Below are 19,551 nucleotides of genomic sequence, written 5' to 3'. Positions count from 1 at the left end.
TTAAATCGACAAAATAATATAAAACGAAACTTTTGTAGAAAGAAATGTTGCCTAAATTACTATTTTTGTAGAAAGAAATGTAGCCCAAATTATTATTTTTACAAGAAAAAAGATGTTCGAAAAATATTACAAGTAGACGAACGAATAAAAACTTGAGCCTCGTTGGAAATCGATTAATCAAACAGTTTTTCAGTTTACTGCACGCCGCTTCAAAAAGTTGCGAAACGATGACAGTTGAAAAAGTATTTACATGCCAAAAACAGCTATTCTTAAAAAAGTAAATTCTGGTTGCTCTAAAAAAGAAATTCATAAAAATCACTTGCTTTTGTTATTGTTACGCGAGAATCTTCCCTTCAGTCAGCCTCGTAACGTCGTTGAAAAATCCCCCAAGTTCGCGAACGTTTCTTTGTAAAATTGAAAAAACCTCTAAAATTTACGTCTTTTCAGTTATTCCGCTATCTTTATGCGACATGAGTGTAAGTACGCTAACGTACGTATCTTACGGGAAAAATGCCGTGTCGTGAAAAGTATGAGAGACACCGGCTTGTCGATGAAGGAGGCGATCGATTGGACCCAGTAACCCAAGGATAACGAAGAGGACAGAGGCCACGAAGCTTGCAGTCGTCTTTCCACAGGGTTGCTGGAGAGACGTTTGCTCCCGGGGGGGATGGAGGCTAAAGTGATCCCGTTGTGGCGCCAGGGCTGGCAAAACGGCCAAACAAAAGTCGGCCTTCGTCGGCTGTGGTCAGCCGATTGCCAAACGCGCCTACCTCTAGGTGGCCCCGTAATGATATCGGCTCCGAATACCTAATCACTGTTATATAGAAATTAATAAAGCGTGCGGTCGTCTCGGACGTTTTTCGCAGCGTCACGCGACCCTTCGAATTCCTCTGTTCCGTGCGATTGAGTTATCCCGTGCAGTGATTTTGAAATGTCACATCCAAGTGATTATTAGAAAACGCGGCTGTTAACTCTTCATGGAAAAGAATTCTGCGATTTAGCAATTTTATTTAAGAACCAGCGAGCAAGATTAAATATTTTGGAGAGAATGTCTGATTGAGAGAATATGCTTCCATGGAACATGTACAATAATTCTAAAGAATATCATGGAGTTTCGAAGAGTTGAAGGTTAACTGAAAACGAAAGAAAATGGGACAGTTGTCCCTTGATTTTCTGTACGTGGAAAGCTCGATACGTAGGTTCTGCTTCGTTCTCTTGTAATTCTTTTATTTTAGAGGCTCTTTCTCGTTTTAAGAATAATTCGTACAAACGATATCGTAATTCTTCAAAACGGAATTGCATGGGATAAAAGCGGCGAACATCCTCTGGAACAGGTGACTGTCGGCAACGATAAAAAATATGAAACGCATATAGAGAAAAATTATTTATCAACCCCAAAACTCTCTTTCGTCCACTACGGTGATCGAAGAAATTGATTACGATTTCTCAATCTACTCGTCTTTCCGACTAACAGCCTGACCAAATCGCCTTTAGAATCTTCCATTGATTGAAAGTCCCATCGAATAATCAACACGCAGCTTTTCTCTGCTCGCGAGCAAAGAAACGAAGCGGCGTAGCAAGGGTGGGCTGTCGGGGGTTGGTTTTTACGCACGAGCTACACTCCCCGATGAAGGAGGAAACATCGATCCCGCGTGCTCGCACAAACACACGCGTACGACGGTCCACGCTCGCTGGGACGCGCTTTTTGGGGGCGAAAACCGTTCCGTATAAAAGGGGGATGAAGTCTTATGGGGTCGCGTCTTTATGCGAAAGCATTCCGCGGGTTCTCATGCCGGTTTTACGAATTCTGCCTTCAAATATCCCCTCTCCGACCCCTTTGCCGAGGATTCCTTGCGCTTCCATCGTCCCTTCGGGGCCGCCTTGGTCCAGCACAAAGGGGAAAATACTGAAATAAAAAGGGCCGTGGCCTTTCTTCCGCGCCGACAACCGCCGCGGTGCAATAGTAATAGAAAAATAACAGAACCGGAGCAAACCAGGCCAAGCCAGTGTTGTCTCTAGCAACTACGGAACAGAATGTTTTTAGCGTGTTCGGTCTTGCCCACTTCCTAGAGTATGTTGTTTCGAAGCAACCACGAGACTGGTTTTTTCCTTTAACATTTTTCACGTGGACTATTTTTCGATCCTCTGAAGCCTAAGGTTTTGCAAGTAATTTCAGGAACATAGTTTGCCTAAACGCTAAGTCGGCCAATATTTGCCTTCCTGTGTTAAAACATGTTTGGAATGTGTGAGTAATTATCTTCGTACGACCGGACGTGCTGAGCAATTACGATGTCGTCATATTTTGTAGGATCGTTTACTTGGCACGACGAGATACTTTGTCTTATCTCGTTGACAGATTAAGATAATTTTTAGGATTGTTTGTTCTATTTAAGAAACCGTTTGGAATGGGTTACTTCGTTTAAGATGGTTTTCAATCAGAGCAAACACGAGGATAGTCGATAGTTTCCTGAAAAGCTCGAATCACAGTCAGCGAATTATTACTTCAAACATATGCAGTTCCACTACGATATAATACAATATACAATAGAGACGTTATTGTATCAATTTGCACCTAAGATATCGACATATTTGATATTTCATGACTTCGTTCTCTACTCAAATATCGAAGTAGGTTTTACGACCGAAACGAAAGTTGGAGAAGATCGCCGGCCGCAAAGCGTTTTATATCTCGAAATATTAATACCAGCTACCGATAAACCGATTAATCGTAAAAATACGTTCGTCTGCAGGAATCCATCGAGCACGAGGCCCAACCTCCGCTGTAAACGATATCGCATCCGGCGAGCAAAGTCCGAGTCGCGTCCTCGAGACACGATCGAAGCTCGTAGCGAGCGAAAATAAACGTCCGCGCGATTGAATCGCGCGATTCCGCACGAGAAACGGTCCTCTCTTCGGTATCGATTCGAAGTTGGCGACGCCGGCGACGCTGGTTCGGGGGTGGTTGAATTTCGCCTGGACCCAAGGCTTTCCAGGGAAAGCGTGGAACGGAGGCCTCAACAAAAGTTTCACAGTCGAGGAGCCGGCGACAATGGCCGAGCGAGATAAAGAGAAAAAGGAGAGAGACGGAGAGACAGCAGTACGGTTTAGCGCTGAATGCGGATGTCGCTAATTTTCTGCCTTGTCCACGCAAGCTTCTGCTTAAACCTCGCCCGTCCCCCCTTCCGCCGCAACCGGAAAACGCAAACCGATGGTCCCTTTGCCGCGTCACGTTTCGCGGCGTTGCGAGATTCGGGACCAACCGACGCTTTGTTCGAATCGACCAATTGTACGGCATTGTTGCTGTCGTCGGTTTTTCTACGAACGATTTTTCAGGATTTTCGTTGGGTACAGGATGTTCGTTGAAGGTTGATCAAATTTACCGTCGATGTACACGGGGTTGATGATGCGATTTGTGGTAGCAGCGTGCGAAACATCGTGCACATTGCATAACTTATTGGGATCGTAGATTCACAGACTGAAATATTGTTGAATATGAATATATGAAATATTGTTGACGTTGTGGAAAACATTTTGAAGTTTCATTCGCACTGTAACGAAACATAAGCGTCATGATTACGACGGATAAGATTAGAAATCAACCTGGAAACGTACGTAGGAGTTGGAAGATATTCGTTGAAGATGTATTTAGTGTAAGAAACCGGAGCAAAATACTAATTGGATTTTGTATATTTGTAGTTAACGTGACTTGAAAATAATAGATTTTTCGAATATCATTGATGTCAGTTTGTAAAATGTTGATAGAAACTAAGGGTGTCCCGTCTGAACTACGAGGGTATCGGCTATCACTCATGTCCACTTACAGATGTAAAATGTTGACAGGGACTAAAGAAATTTCATTTCAAATACAAAGACAATGATGTCTACCTACGCACGTAAAATGTTGATAAAAGCATCTTGTTTCAACTACCAAGATGTCGTCTATTATTGATGTTCACCTGAACATGTAAGATGTTGATAAAAGCTAAAGACGTCTCATCTCAACCATAAGAGTAGCATCTATCATTGATGTTCACCTGAACATGTAACATGTTGATGGAAGCTAAAGGCGTCTCATCTCAACCATAAGAGTAGCATCTATCATTGATGTTCACCTTAACATGTAAAATGTTGATGGAAGCTAAAAGCGTTTCATCTCAACCATAAGAGTAGCATCTATCATTGATGTTCACCCGAACATGTAAAATGTTGATGGAAGCTAAAAGCGTTTCATCTCAACCATAAGAGTAGCATCTTTCATTGATGTTCACCTGAATATGTAAACTGTTGATGAAAGCTAAAAACGTTTCATCTCAAACATAAGAGTAGCATCTATCATTGCTGTTCATCTCCACATGTAAAATGTTGATGAAAACTAATGGCGTCTCATCTCAAACATACGAGTAACGTCTACCATTCATGTCTACTTACACATATGTGTAAAATGTTGATGAATACTAAAATTGTCTCGTCTCAACTAGAAAGACCTATCGTTGATATTCTCTTACACATATAAAATGTTGATAAAAGGTAAAGGCGTCTTATCTCAACTGTAAGAGTAGCATCTATCATTGCTGTTCATCTCCACATGTAAAATGTTGATGAAAACTAAAGGCGTCTCATCTCAAACATACGAGTAACGTCTACCATTCATGTCTACTTACACATATGTGTAAAATGTTGATGAATACTAAAATTGTCTCGTCTCAACTAGAAAGACCTATCGTTGATATTCTCTTACACATATAAAATGTTGATAAAAGGTAAAGGCGTCTTATCTCAACTGTAAGAGTAGCATCTATCCATTGCTGTTCATCTCCACATGTAAAATGTTGATGAAAACTAATGGTGTCTCGTCTCAAACATACGAGTAACGTCTACCATTCATGTCTACTTACACATATGTGTAAAATGTTGATGAATACTAAAATTGTCTCGTCTCAACTAGAAAGACCTATCGTTGATATTCTCTTACACATATGAAATGTTGATAAAAGGTAAAGGCGTCTCATCTCAAACATACGAGTTTTATGTCACTCTTCAACAACGTCTTTATCATCGTTTTTACACATACATATATTCCATGGATCGCCAAGCCATAAACACCGACAACGTGGCGCCGAAGCTGAGGATCCCGAAGGAACTCGACGAAGAATCTGCCCGAAAATGGAAGACACCGGAACAATGAACCGTGGTAGCTGTTGGCCGCGCGATTTCACGTGGAACGGGTCGTGTAACGTGGTGACATGTCACCCCGTGCCCCGCCCGGTTACTGAAAATAACCCCTTATTATCCGAGGCACTCCCACCAGGTCGCACGCGGCCCGGTATTCGCCGCGGCTCTCGCAGCCATTGTGAAACCGCGGCTGCCGCGTTTCCACGACCGCTCTTCGACGTCTGTCATTAATTCCGCTTTGGCCCCGGTGACGTGCCTCCATTATGAATGCACGCGCCGCGGGAAATAAAAAAAGGAGAAAAGAGAGAAGGAAAAAGAATAGGAAGACGGACTGAGAGAACCGGCGGAACACCGGTACGATCAACGTGGTTGATTCACGAGAGAGAGAGAGAGAGAGAGAGAGAGAGAGAGAGAGAAGGGAGAAGAGAAGCTAGTGAAATCGGCTACGAGCGACCTTAACCCGAATTCGAACGTGGGATTCGTTTTTACCACCGTGATTGATCGTTTGCTTTTTCCTTTTTTCTTTTTGAGTTTGTTTGAGAATCCGAACTCCTCGTATTCGATGTTTAATACGATAAAGTTTCGAACTTGATACGCGCTGGCTCGGGAAGGTGGTTGATTTCTTGGTATGGAAAAGATTTATGTTCGTATTCCGATGTATCGTGTGGAATATTTTAAAATTTTACTAATTCTTTTTCTCAATGCATGTCAATATAGTTAATAATGTAAGTGGATAATTTGTGCAAATTTGATAATTTCACGAATGGAAGTAAAGAAATGGAACGCAAACAGGTTTCATCTACTAAATACACGGTGATCCGAAATTCGTGGTACGAGCGAAGTCAAAGAGACTTTATGAGTTAAAGTAAGGCGAAAATAGAGAATAACGAAATTGCGTTGGAGGTTTTGGTTTTTGGGAAGATCGAAGTTGAAAACTAGATCGAAGGTCAAGTACACGTACGTGTATTTGATTAATTGACAAGTAGATAGGAGGTTGTTCTACGTGAGAAAATAAGTCGAAAACGCAGAATAGTATCGTTTCGCTCCGAGCAAAGTACAAGTACTAAAACGACTATTTGAGAATTCCAAGTGTTGCCTTTCAAATCCATCGATATTCTGCGTTTCACAATCTTCCACGTTTGAATACTCGGGAGAAGAATTGAAAAATAATTTTCTGCAAATTCGCGTATTTGAAAGATCATTTTATTCAAACCTTCCCTCCAATGCTCGAAATTCGAGAATTTTCAAACGAACGACATCGATTAATTATAAAAACAACGTAGCTGCCTATACTTGTTGCTAAATATAAGCTGTCGATGGATTTTGGGGAAATTTAAAGACGTGCGAGCCCGCAGAATACAATAAAAATTCTTCGTTCGAAAGATCATTTTTTCCAATCTTCTCTCAAACGCTGCTCGAAAAACGAGTCGTCCTCGCAACGCGACTGCCGCTTAATAACTCGTTTTCCTCGAATCACGAAACAAAACGAAAGCAAAGTAAGATGAAAGGGAAGAAGAAGGAGAGCGAGCGGCGAGTGGTTGGGGCAGAGATAAAAGATAAATCACAGCCGGGTATCGGAATTACTCGTGGCCAGGAATCATGCAAATTTCGCGCAGAGGATTGTAACGAGCCGGATCCGCGTGGATCCGTCGACCGATAAAGAAAGCACGGTTAACGAGTTATGATCGAATAATGATAAATTCTGCGAACTGGCCGTCCAGCTGCTGGCAATCGTTAAGCCTTGGCCGAACATCCCACCTCGGCTGTTTCGAGCTTTTTCTCGTCGCCGGCATCGCGATTAATGTCTTCATGCCGACCCACGAGCTATTCTATCCTTCTCCTTTGCTCCTACTCTATCTCCTTTTATACGTTTCTTCCACTTTAATGCGTAACGAAAGGTACATACGTCGTTGATAACGTCTCGCGTTAGGAAATTTCAGTCGTCGACAGAGACCGCGGATGTTCATGGAAATTTTCATTTTCGTAAGCTCGTTAGAGAAATAGAATTTAAGCAGAGATTTCCTCGCTCGTTTCACGCGTTATTGTCGACTCGGCAACTAAGTGATTGCGGATTTTGTCATTAGGTGGCATTGACAAAATCCCCAATCAATTAGTTGCCAATCCAATAGATATTTCTGCAAATTCGTATCTGCGAGTATAATTAGAAAAGTGGAGACGCGATGGGCGATTGATTCACTCGAATATTGTAACGAGTATCGTCGTTTGGATATTTCATTTTGTCTTTGTGCATTACGCGCACTCTATGGATTTTTGCATCTTCAAACATTTCCTATAATTTGCACAGAAACAATTGTACCAGTCGAGGGTTCAAAAATTCCTCTATCTTTGTACAAAATGTTTCCTCGGCAAGAAATCGTCGCAGCCGTGTGTTCTTCTTCATTCAAAAATGCTAAACATCAATTTTTGTAATTCTTCCTCGTCGATGAAATTCGTCGTCGTTTCTGTGAGAAAACGTCTGCATTTATTTTCCTTTATTTAAAGTTGGCAAACGTCGGTCTTTGAAATTGTTCCGCGTTGACGAAATTCATCGTTCACTTGGAATATGATCGGTGAAACTTGGTGAAAACGAAACGCATAACGTGTCGCAGCGGGGAGTTGTCGAGGCTGGAGCGGATACGTAGTTGGAAATTATAAATTACAGAGCTGGCGCGGAAGCGAGCCGGAGGCGCATAATACGCGCGGCCGGCGCGAATCGCAGCCACTGAATGTCTGATGCGCAATCAATGTCAGCTGACATTCGCCGGCCGTGAAACGAGCCGCATTGTGTTCCACGTTGCGGCCTGCGTTCAACCTCTACAGCCCCCATTCCCCCCTCCCCCCTCCCGTTTCCACTGGAAAACGCGCCAACCTACCACCCATCGACGATTCTACCTATCGCGAGTATTATTTATTTCTCGTGTACCATGTTGCGTGTATCCCGTTAAGAAACTGCGAGTTAGAAGTGAAAAGAAGATAAAAATATTTGAAATACGCGTATAAAGCAGAATTGACCAGAAAATACGAAACATATTTATCAAATAATTATATCATTTTAATTAGCAAAAAAAATCGAATATTTCTTGGATCTATTACTAGATTTTGGGACAAAGTTGGCCAGAAAAATCATTTTAATTAGCAAAAAAAAAAAAAAATCGAATATCTCTTGAAGCGATTACTAGATTTTGGGACAAAGCTGGTCAGAAAAATCATTTTAATTAGCAAAAAGAAATCGAATATCTCTTGGAGCGATTACTGGATTTTGGGACAAAGTTGGTCAGAAAAATATGAGTTTGAAGTCGTAGCGAGGTTTTTTTAAACCTATTCGACGCGAATTCTCTCTTCAAGATATCGACTTTCTTCACTTTCAAAACCTTGACAACGAGAAAATGTTCATAAATGTTTTTTAAGGAACATGAATAACAAATTCACTTAAAGAGGAACATTTTTGCTCGATGGCGTGGACTCTTGAACGAAGCTTGGAACAGATGGAAGCTTGCAAACAGTCAATTTATTACTATAAACTAGATCTAATCCCGAGTCATCGTACTTGCTAAAAACCTGACCATATTTCTTTTCAGGTAGGATAGACATACGTTGAGAAGGTGTTACAATATTCCACGACAGTTGCATTCCTGCACAACTTCACAAGAGAGATTCGTTATTTCCTCGCCCTAATTCGTAACTCTTCCAACTCAATTTTCCAAAGAGATGTAATCAACCAGTTCACGTCATTGATATAAAGAATACAAATTCACGATGATACGAAATGAACAACGAAGATTCTACTGAGAAAGCAGCAAATATTCAGTTGCTTTAAACCCCTGCACAAAATAATATTAGACGTGATAATCGTTTTAAACTCAAGTTTTCCCAGTTTACAAATTAGTGGAAATAGAACAGTTAAGAAGTGGAACGACGACCTGTTTAACAATCTGTTCCAAGCTTTTATTCGCTTCTTCTTCAAAGGAAAAAAACCCACCCCTCTCTCCCTCTCTTCTTTCAAAAACGAAAATTCCAGGAAATTCCCCTCCCCTCGTCAAATGAAGAGACGAGTATTTCCAGTTCTGGAACGGGGGTTTACCTCGAAGGGGTTTTGTCGCGCCACGATGGTGGGTCGGGGTGTTTCCTAAGGGCGTTTTTCAATCGGCGCTCACCTCAGTGACGGTTTCTAACAGACGCCAGCTACGCCGAAAGCAGCAGATTCACAGCTCCACCTTAATATTTTCCTGTAACGTTCGTACCTTCGGATATTCTGTATATCTCTGCACTTTTACATTTCTCGTAAGCGTATAAAAATCCACGATTTATCGTTAATGGAGATCGTAACGAGACGAGCGAACATCTACGTTTGGAACAAAAAGAATTCGACTAACGTTTGTAATTTATTTTACGTTTGGTTTTCAAACTTGCAAAAAAAGTTGGAACAGTCGATGGGAAACACAAATTTAGCATTTGGAGCTGAGAGAAAACGTCGAAAGCAGTGCGAAAATTCGCAGCTTGTAAGATTCCGTTGAAGAACGAAGCAAAAGGAAAGCTGGAAAAAGCTACTGAGAATAATTCACGACAAACGAGGAGGGTAATTCATGAGAAGTAAGTACAGTAAAAATACGAAAGCGCAATAAAAATGAGAAGCACAACTTCTACAACTATCACGGTATAACTTCTACTCGTCGAAAGCCGAGAAGCTTGTTCAGCTAACGTTAACATTCTCGATAGTAATCATCGTAATTCGATAGCACGTGTAAAATATCGCAAGTATTAATTGTTTGGTCAAGCTGTTTCATTGGTTATTTTATTAGTTCTTAGCCGATACCTCGCTAACTCAAACTTTCTTCAAACCACGAGATTATTCCAATAATTTTCCCATTTCTGGAATTTGTTCTTCCACCTAAACTACACGATATCTTCTTCTTCCATCATTATTTAAAAAGCTAGTGATGCATCCTAACATACATTGGTTACAAAAAATATTCCCATTCTATTTATAATTGTATTTAATTTATTTATTTTTTATTAATTAATTAATTTATTTATTTAATTGTATTGTATTTATTTATAATTACCAATTAGCTGAGTGCAGGCTCCCTTGTTATTATACTAAAGCCATCGGTGCCTTGTAGTATAAAATGATTGCAGAAAGTATCAGCACATCATTCTACTTATAACATAATCGCTAATTACATATATCAGTTATTTCAATCCAAATATATCAAATTGGTTGAAATCATTCGCGCAACGTGAAACAATAGTAAATACGTTTAATGAAGAAATAAGGGCAGCAGAAAATACCATTTGTAGCCAGTATACAAATCTGATCGTTCTCTGGAAAATCGAAGATCGAGTTTGAGAACGTTGTTCGTACAACTTAAACAACGTGAAACTCCGTCCTAGTCTCGCCGAGGACGCTTTAATTGTGCGAATATTTATGCAAATTGCGATTTGCAAGGGGGTTTCTCGCGGTACTATGGCGGACCAGGGTGTTCCCTAAGGGCGTTTCTCTATTGGCGCTCACCTCTACGTCTGTTTTTACAGCCGGAGCTACGCCGAAGAAAGGAGCCCTCGTGCGCACAAAATGTTTCGCGCTGATGCACGACGCCCTGTGCACCCTCGACTCGAGTGAGGAGAAAAGCGTCGCCCATAATAGAAACGTCTCTCCCCCAACCCTGCCCTCTCCAATCCGCGTAACATTCGAGAATTTCCGAAACACACGCGAGCATTCCTATTGTGGAGTATAGAATGGCCGGAATTTTCCATGGGTTTCCTCCATCTTCGAGCGGTTTTCACGGCCAAACGCCGATGGATCGTGTTTCCTGAACCTCTGACCGCCTTCCGTTCTTCCCTTCTGCCCTTGTTTCTCTCTTTTCTGTTCGTGCAGTCCTCGCGAACAGACACGCGGAATTCGTTCCAAGAATTCCTGTTTCCCGGCATTCCGAGAACAGCCGTGCTCCACCGTGGATGCCTTCCACGAGGTGTTCTTACGACTTCGCGTTGGATTTCAAGAGAGGATGCTCTCCACCGGGGTGAAAAATGCCGGTTTTATTACGTATGTAGTGTCGAAAGATACGGAATGGTCGAAGGACCAAGTATTCGGTGGAGAATTGGAAAATTGACATCGATTTCTCGTCGTCTTTTAGCCCTTTGGTTCTCTCGTTTGCGAATATCGCTTTGTATTTGAAGACCATAGACTTTGTATTTGATTTGTAGGTTCGTCGACGGATCAAATGGTGGCAAGTTAATAGACAAGTGCGAGGATCTTTGTATTAGCTTGTCCGAGAAGTGTCTTCCTTCGCAAATGTGTTTTTTACAACAGTGCAGCTTCGTACAAACGCGAAACCAAGTCTGTAAAACGTCACGGTGTTTATCTCGATATAGCAAAATGGATCGTACGCAATTCAACAAAATAATATGAAACATAAAACGTTGCGCGTCTATTATTTCCTCATAAAACGAAAGAAACTTTTTGGACAACCTGATAATAGTCGGTAAGTGAGACGTAGCTTCTATTTGGTTAGTGCGTCTGTCCGAAGGCAGTAGGTTCGTTGAAGGATCAATTGGTGGCAAATTAACGGAATGGCAAGGTACGGGGATTTTTGAAATATTTAGCAAACGAAACAAATCCACGCGTAGCTATTTTATTAATTGCAATCGTAAAGATTCGAATTTTCGCAGTTTACGAGCATCAACTTGTAAAGTACAAGTTTATTTGAGTAATCGTTTCGGACGACGATATTTTACAGTAGAATTATTGCTTTTCTTGTTTCGTTGCGCAACGTTTCGTTCAAAGGCAGCAAACATGGTAGCGAGCTTTTTTTAGCAGAATATTGCATTTTACCGTAATTTTGCCAAACTCGAATGCAGAATATTCATAACTGCAGAGTTGTAGAAAGAAGCTGGTCGTACATTTTTTTCAAGCTGCTGTCTCTTCCCGTAGTTGGATAATTGAACTGTATCCACTTTAGATTATTTAGAAAATTCGTCGCGAAATTTTTCAGAAGATCCTGGATACTGTACCTTTACTGATATTATATCCTATCAACCCTCCAGTTGACAACGTTGATATCGTAATTACCCGCATAAAATTGCTATACGATACGTCTAAGTATGTAGCGCGAATAGACTCGCTTCCTCTACAGCGGATAGTAGGGCAAGGGATTAAGAATTCCACGAACTTTCTGAACAACCCAATGGGGAACTTATGAAATTGAAGCGTATGAAATTGTCATTTTGTCGAACGAAACTTCAACCACAGTTAACGTTAGTTTTCTTGAAATATCATGTGTTTAATTCAATGTAACTTGTACAGGATTCAATGCACCTTTCCAATGACCTACTGGCTTACTCGCCAAGATAGTTTTGGTAGAAGATTGTGAAGCCTGATAATAATTATAAGTTACACTATCTATTCAAAAACCGACGATTAAGCATCGTTTTTCACTTTTGCTGAATATAAAATTGGCTAAATATAAAAAGTTAGATCGTTTGGCAATTTCACGATGCTTTCTTCGAACTGAATCCCATGCAAGAAAATCACGCGAATGCATGTTCACAATAGTCGATAAAGAAGTTTTCATATTTCCACTAGAGATGTTGTATGATTAACGATAGAACAAAATTCACTGGATAATGTTTATCAATCGATGAAAAACTGCGAAGGGATTCGGTTTGGCTGATATTTATCAGCGAAGCAAAAGCTTGCGAGCGATTCAATTTCCTATGCAGCGACTAAATATGCAGATACAAATTACGTATCGACGCGAATAACCATAATCGTCCACTGTCGTTGAAAAATGTTTCGAAGAACTTTGCAACCCCTTTTAAACCAACAGTATCCTATCTACCAATGAGAATGTCCACTTACAGTCACGGTGACGATAAATGAATAATATTAGAGAATGGCAATTCATAGTGACTCATCGTGCCATAGAAATACCGCAAATAATACCACAAATGATACCACAAAACACCCCGCAGTCTCTTTACGCACTAGCTTACACCCCTGTTCTTGCTTTCCAAGGTGAACCTCGAGCTGACACGAAAATAATTCGCCTCGCTGAAAACCTCGGCCGACAGAACTGATGGAAGAAAAACTACCTCAGGTTGGTTCTAGATAATCGCGCAGGGTTGGTGTCTAAAATCGTAGATAGCTGGTGGCACCATTTTGTTCGCCAGGAGGCTAGAAACCCATCCCATTCGCCCCCACGCCACCCAGAGGCAACGCAGACGCATAGAAGTGGCCGGGAAGTAACTGGTGTCGCGAGCCAAACGTTTTGTGCAAGGCTGAACTACTCTGGACTTCGCGATTGGTGTCCAGGTCTGCTGCCTGCAACCCTTTCCACCCACGCGGCTCGCCTATGCGAGGCCGCGAAGCCAACCTTCCGCGCCTCTGAATTAATTAGAAGCTATCCCTACGATTATTCGCGCGAATCGAATCGTACCAGCTGGCAGTTGGGTGCCTTTGGGTTAGGCCAGCGATTTTAACCGCTGCACGGTGACACGCTGCAGTGGCGGGGTGAACTTTTGTGCGTTAGGGTGACAGTCTAGAGAATAGGGTTTTTCTTTTTTTAAAGAAAATATCAAGATATTTGGAGCAGGATGAGTAAACGTTGGGATGGACTTCCAGAATAGGGGATCGTTGGTACGCCGAAGTAAATATCTTGGGGCTGATAGGTTGAGGGATATCGACACGCTGCCATATGTACTTTAGGGGTGGAGAATATATTTAGTATAGCAAGAAATGATTTTATTCAAATTTTGAAATGCATAATTCGAGAACTGGAGGAACGTTAACGTGGCAGGTTAAGGAATATTAACACACTGTGATGAGAATTTCGGGGTGAAGAACACAAGATCGTTGATTTATTTCAATTCTGAGACGCATAATTGGAGAAGCGGAGTTTTGAAGGTGTGTTAGCACATCGAAGTGGTTGTTCCAAGGATAGTAGGTCGAGGAATCTTAACGTACCGTGAATATTTGAGAAAAAATATAAAAAGTAATCAAGGTCAATAAATATACAAGAGTCTTAGCACGGGGAAATGCGATCGTTTAACAAGTAGAACCACGTGAAAGTCGCGGAATGGAAGCTCGAGCGGCGGGGCAACGAATTAGAGACCCAGTTTCCACGTGGATAAAGTCGAGCGTCCGCGGCGAATCAGCGCGCTTTCGATCGTTCGGAAATGAATACGTAAAAGGCTGGCAGTCGTATAGATCGCAGGTGTTGGTCGAAGGAAGACGGCTTAGGCGGGGCGAATCCGAAACTTTTCATCGATCCTATCTAGCAAGTTTCAGCCAGGTCTAAGCAAGCGGAACCGGAGTTCTGGACATCGTATCCCTCGACATCCCCCACCGTGAATTCCGCCACGCGAACTGGAACGCGTCTATAGATAGACTTATACAAGAGTTTCCTTCTGTTTTCCCCGATTCCTCGAGTAAGTCGAGCCTGTGGCCACTGCCGGGGGGAAACACTTTCCTCTTCTGGAATTTCGTGCCTTCACATCTCGTAAGGATATAGGATTTTTATGCATTTGATATGAAAGTCGAAGATGCGATAAATATACGTACGCTAACTTGACTTAAATCGTCTGAAAGATTCAGCTGGATTCTAAAATTTTCGAACGTTCGAACAACTCGGATCGCCAATTATCTCGTGAGAGGAGATAACAGTGCGATAAAGAAATGTAAACTAGGTTAATATTTATCAAACTTGTAAGATTCGAAATAAACTAAAGAATATCGATGTTAATCATAGGAAACTAAAATTCGAGGATTTTTATTATACCAAAGATTATTATTAATAGCAGCCCTGTAATTAAGAAAGTCTAGAGTAAGTTAAAATTCAGGACTAAGAGTCGTGGAATTCTAAATGGGAGAATATGGGATGGAAGAATATTAATTTTAATTTTGCGAAATTGAAATTCGAAAAACACGCAATTCTTCGAAATTATCGTTTGCCTCTATCGAGACAGCCCTTATTATTATTAATATATATTATTATTATTATTATTATTATTATTAACAGCCTTGCAATTAAAAAAGTCTAAAGTAAATTAAAATTTAGAACTAAAAGTCGTGGAATTCTAAATTGAAGAATATTAATTTTAATTTTACGAAATTGAAATTCGAGAAACACGCAATTCTTCGAAATTATCGTTTGCCTCTATCGAGACAGCCCTTATTATTATTAATATATATATATTATTATTATTATTATTATTATTAACAGCCCTGCAATTAAAAAAGTCTAAAGTAAACTAAAATTCAGGACTAAAAGTCGTGGAATTCTAAATGAGAGAATATAGGATGGAAGAATATTAATTTCATTTTTACGAAATTGAAATTCGAGAAACACGCAATTCTTCGAAATTATCGTTTGCGTCTATCGAGACAGCCCTTCGATAAAGAGACGTATAATAAATTCTAACACAATACCACGATGCCAAATTGCCATTTACCTTCGTCAGAACGACCCTTCCTAATCGATTCGAGAAACAATTTTCACCGGTATCCCGTAAAGTCAATTTCCTCCGGCGAATCGTCTATAAGGCGAACCTTCGCCGATATTAATTATATCGTTTCTGTGGATGGAAACGGAAGTGCTGGGATCACAGGAGAGGCGAACGACAAGGAGTAGAACGACAGGCAGCAGCAGAATTTCATCGGTACCAAGGGGGTGGAAAAGGTCTTGCAAAGCGGAATGAAATTTTCACGAGGAACGAGACGCGTCATTATGGCGTGACATGCCACGACAAAAGGGGACTTGTACGTGCGATATTGAATTATCGATGGCCGCCGTGTGCTTGGATATTCATGTGCTGGCTGCATCGACAACCTTACTTCCGATGAGTGATATTTTTCGCCCTGCACGAGGCAGGGCAGATTTTCTTCACAATTTCTTCCTCCATCACGCGCCTTTAACCCTCCGAAATGTTCATTTTCGTTGGATAATTAGACACCACAGTCGCATAGTCGCAATTAAACGATCGTTCGCGTAGGTTAACTCTTAATTGGTATTACGAATGGGAAATTTACGCGAGGGAAATTTTAATTAATACTTGCAGACGAAGGCGGTCGTGAATTATTATTTGCTAGATCGTGTCTAAGCGCTGTTACTCGATTAAACGGTGATTTTATTTTTTTTTTTTTTTTTTAGTAAATTTAATTATTACGTAAAGGTGAGAAGTGGACTTGATGGACTGCTCGTTTCATAAAGTAGCAATGTCTCCGCTGGATGAATGTTGAAAATTATACTTCACAATTTAGCTTTACTTATACGATGTTTCGTTTCGTTGATTAAATTTGTCTATAATCGACGATACCCTCTTAATAAATTAACGTAGTTTCGAAGAAAATTTCGTACAACAATGATAAATGTACGGTTATAATTAAGCAAGGGTAAAAATTCATCCGAGAAGAAATGAAATTAGGTTGGAGGAAGAGGTATAATGCGAATAATTTATTAGATCAGTCTACGGTGTGTACTGGAAGTTAATATCGAAACTTGTGACTGAATGCTATTACGAATTTATCGCATGATTATATGGTGCTACGGTACAGTGCCATAGAAAAACTGCAATTTTAACTTGCAGTTTCATTTAGTTGTATTTGTCGTAAAATTCTGTCACAACAAAGAAGCGTATACCGGAGATTCCAAGCGTAACAGGAAAGTATCTACAAAACAAACAATACGTACTCGTGCAACTTACGCATTCTTACAACAATAATTACCTTGAAGAACAACCTGTAAAGTGGGTTACGGGTAAAAAGAATAACTTGCGTCGAAGCTCGCTCCTTACACTATGTTTGTTACGTTACTCAGCTTGTTTTATAACTAGATTCCCGTGTGCAGTTGACGTAAAATAGTAATATCAAAAAAAAAGAAGATGGAAAGTTTCTAACATTTCCACTATATAGTCTTTCTAACTTCCCACGCAGCTAAATCAATTAAAAGTTATGTTACCGTACGATTCTACGTTTTCTTTTCTTAATTCAAAGCAACGTCGTAAGAGTAAAATAAAAGATGTTGCGATAAAAATCTTTGTAAGAAACGTCCACACCTTCTCCACGGATTCGCCTAAAAATCGAAGAAGCAAAGAAGAATTTTAAGGATAAAACCAGACCAAAATTTCCAAACTTCCTTTACGAACTAACCCAAATATCGCGTTACAGAAACAGCAGAATCTCCCTCGAGGTGAAGTAGAATCGTAACGAACGGAATCAAAAATATTACGATAAAAATTTTCGCGAGAATAAAAATCAAACCAAAAACAAAAAAAAAGAAAAAAAATCGAAAAAATTCGGAAACTCTCTTCATATCGTAACCTAAAGATCACATTATAAACACACCATCGACAGAAACGAAAATCGTAAGGATAAAACGAAATCTAAAAAATGATCGAAGTGCCCAGAATTGTCTACTCAGGGTTCTTTTTTTTTTTTATTTAGTATTTCACGTTCACAATTTGTCCAATTTGGACATTTGGAAACACCAAGATCTTCATCGAGAAAAAAGCAAACGGTGAGAATAAAATGGAACCGTAAAAGCGACCAAATATTCACAAACTTTCTTCACAGACTGATCTAAAAATCATCCTTATAAAAACACTATAATCTTCATCGAGACAAAGGAAAATCCTCGAAAGAAATCCTCTCTCTCTCTCTCTCTCTCTCTCTCTCCATCTTCCTCTCACCTTCTTCACCTCGACCAACGTAATCACGGGGATCACGAGGCGAAGCTGGATGGTTTAAAAAGGCTCCGAAAATTCGGATCGTTGTCCAAGGGGTTCCGAGGTTCTGTCGGCGTAATCCGATCCAAGACATCTATGTCGATAGGGCAATAATTAGGCTGCTTAAAGAGCTAGAAAGGGTGGAAGTAGGCGATCGTAGCGTAGCAGGAGAAAGAGAAGAAGAAGGAGAAGAAGTGGCGGATGAAGAAGGGGACGAAATGTGAGAGAAATGGACGTGAGAGAAGGACAAAGGAGGCGGGGGGAGTGAGCAGAAGAGAAGGGAGGACGCACAGCAACGTCGGCTCTTTCTGTCGCCTCGAAGAAGGGTCCAGAGGCGGACTGGTCGGTAGTCGTGTCGGTTCCCGTGGCCTTTCATCCCTTTCGACGTGCGCGCCGCCGTGAATAGGCGAAACTAGAGGTACCGAGAGGGCACCGGTCCTCCGCGGCTTCCACACACGTTTCCCAGTGAAAGGGTAGAAAGAGAGGGAGTCGACTTGTCCCGCCAGCCTGTCACGTCCCTTGTGAACCGTGTCCGCGCTCGCGCTAGCGATGGCCTCGAGCATGTAATCGCTTCTTCCTGCGCCACGTATGTAGGTCCCTGATCGAGGATTAGCTTGGCATTTCGGTTTCTTTGAGTTTCGATAGTACAGAAGGGATCGGGTAAATTTGACAGATTTCTATTTAACGTGAACACGTTTCATTTTCACGTTTTTTCTGCTACTCAATATAGGTGCTTAATGTTAATGTAGGATACTTTCGTCCTAATTGTCTAAATATTTAAGGATCCACAGAACTCTCGGAATCCATTCCGATCGTTTATCTTTATATCCAACCCTTCCTTCCTCCGATAACGATTGTCGTCCTTTTATCGGCCTCCATCACCTTTGTCGCGGAGGAAAATTCTCGAACAAAAGTTTGGAAAACACACAAACACCGTATAAACGCTGCTCTTCAGCCAGAACAAGGTTCGCGGTAAAGCCCATAATCATAAACTTAATAACAGCATAATCCTATACAGCGGCTACAAACGGTATTGCCATGTAAATACCTAGCTATTTATTTTCTACCCAAGCGTATTTTTACCAGGTTCTTCCATTCCATCCATTCCATTTACTACATACAGTACGTACAATATAATACGTACAGTAGGTGCAGTCTATACCATACAGTCCAAGTGCTACGTATCAAATTCGTGCAGTCGTAGAAAAGATACGAAGCTCGATATGCTTGCGCCCGAAAGCTCGTAAATGCTGTGACGAATACGATACCTCGCCGATACTGTTCTCAGTCGCTGTACCGCGCCGTAAGACCGTCTCGAATCTGACTTTTGTCCAAACCAAAGTTTTAGCCATGAGGTGCGTGAAATTTCTGGAAAGCACGCGTGTCACGTAGAACGAGAGCGAGAGGATTCAATGCCCATCGCTAAATAGGGGTACAACAAGGAGGGGGGCAGAGGGCGAGTCCGGGTTCTCGGAGGGGAGGGTTGGCGAGCCGGTATAATGGCGGCTTCGGCACAGGCCCCCAAAAGAAACCCATAGATATCGCATTGCGCGGCCAGGACTGACGGGACAAAACAGCCCGACAATAGGGGGGGTTTTCGGTGCTCCGCCGCGAGATTCGTGGCCAGCTGTGGAGGGGCGAACGAAGAACCGAAACGGG

At 41.3% G+C, this 19,551-nt stretch overlaps 1 long non-coding RNA gene across 1 annotated transcript in view; it reads left to right on the top strand.

Annotated features, from left to right (window-relative positions):
• Window positions 1-19,551, top strand: part of LOC143303530 (uncharacterized) — a 159,419-nt gene that overhangs the window by 125,564 nt on the left and 14,304 nt on the right. The gene's annotated exons all lie outside the window — the stretch shown is intronic.

The sequence above is a fragment of the Bombus vancouverensis genome, chromosome 13, assembly GCF_051014615.1.
Source record: "Bombus vancouverensis nearcticus chromosome 13, iyBomVanc1_principal, whole genome shotgun sequence".
NCBI lineage: Eukaryota > Metazoa > Arthropoda > Insecta > Hymenoptera > Apidae > Bombus > Bombus vancouverensis.
Note: the sequence above shows the minus strand (reverse complement) of the source record. Positions and strands in the feature narration are given on the sequence as shown.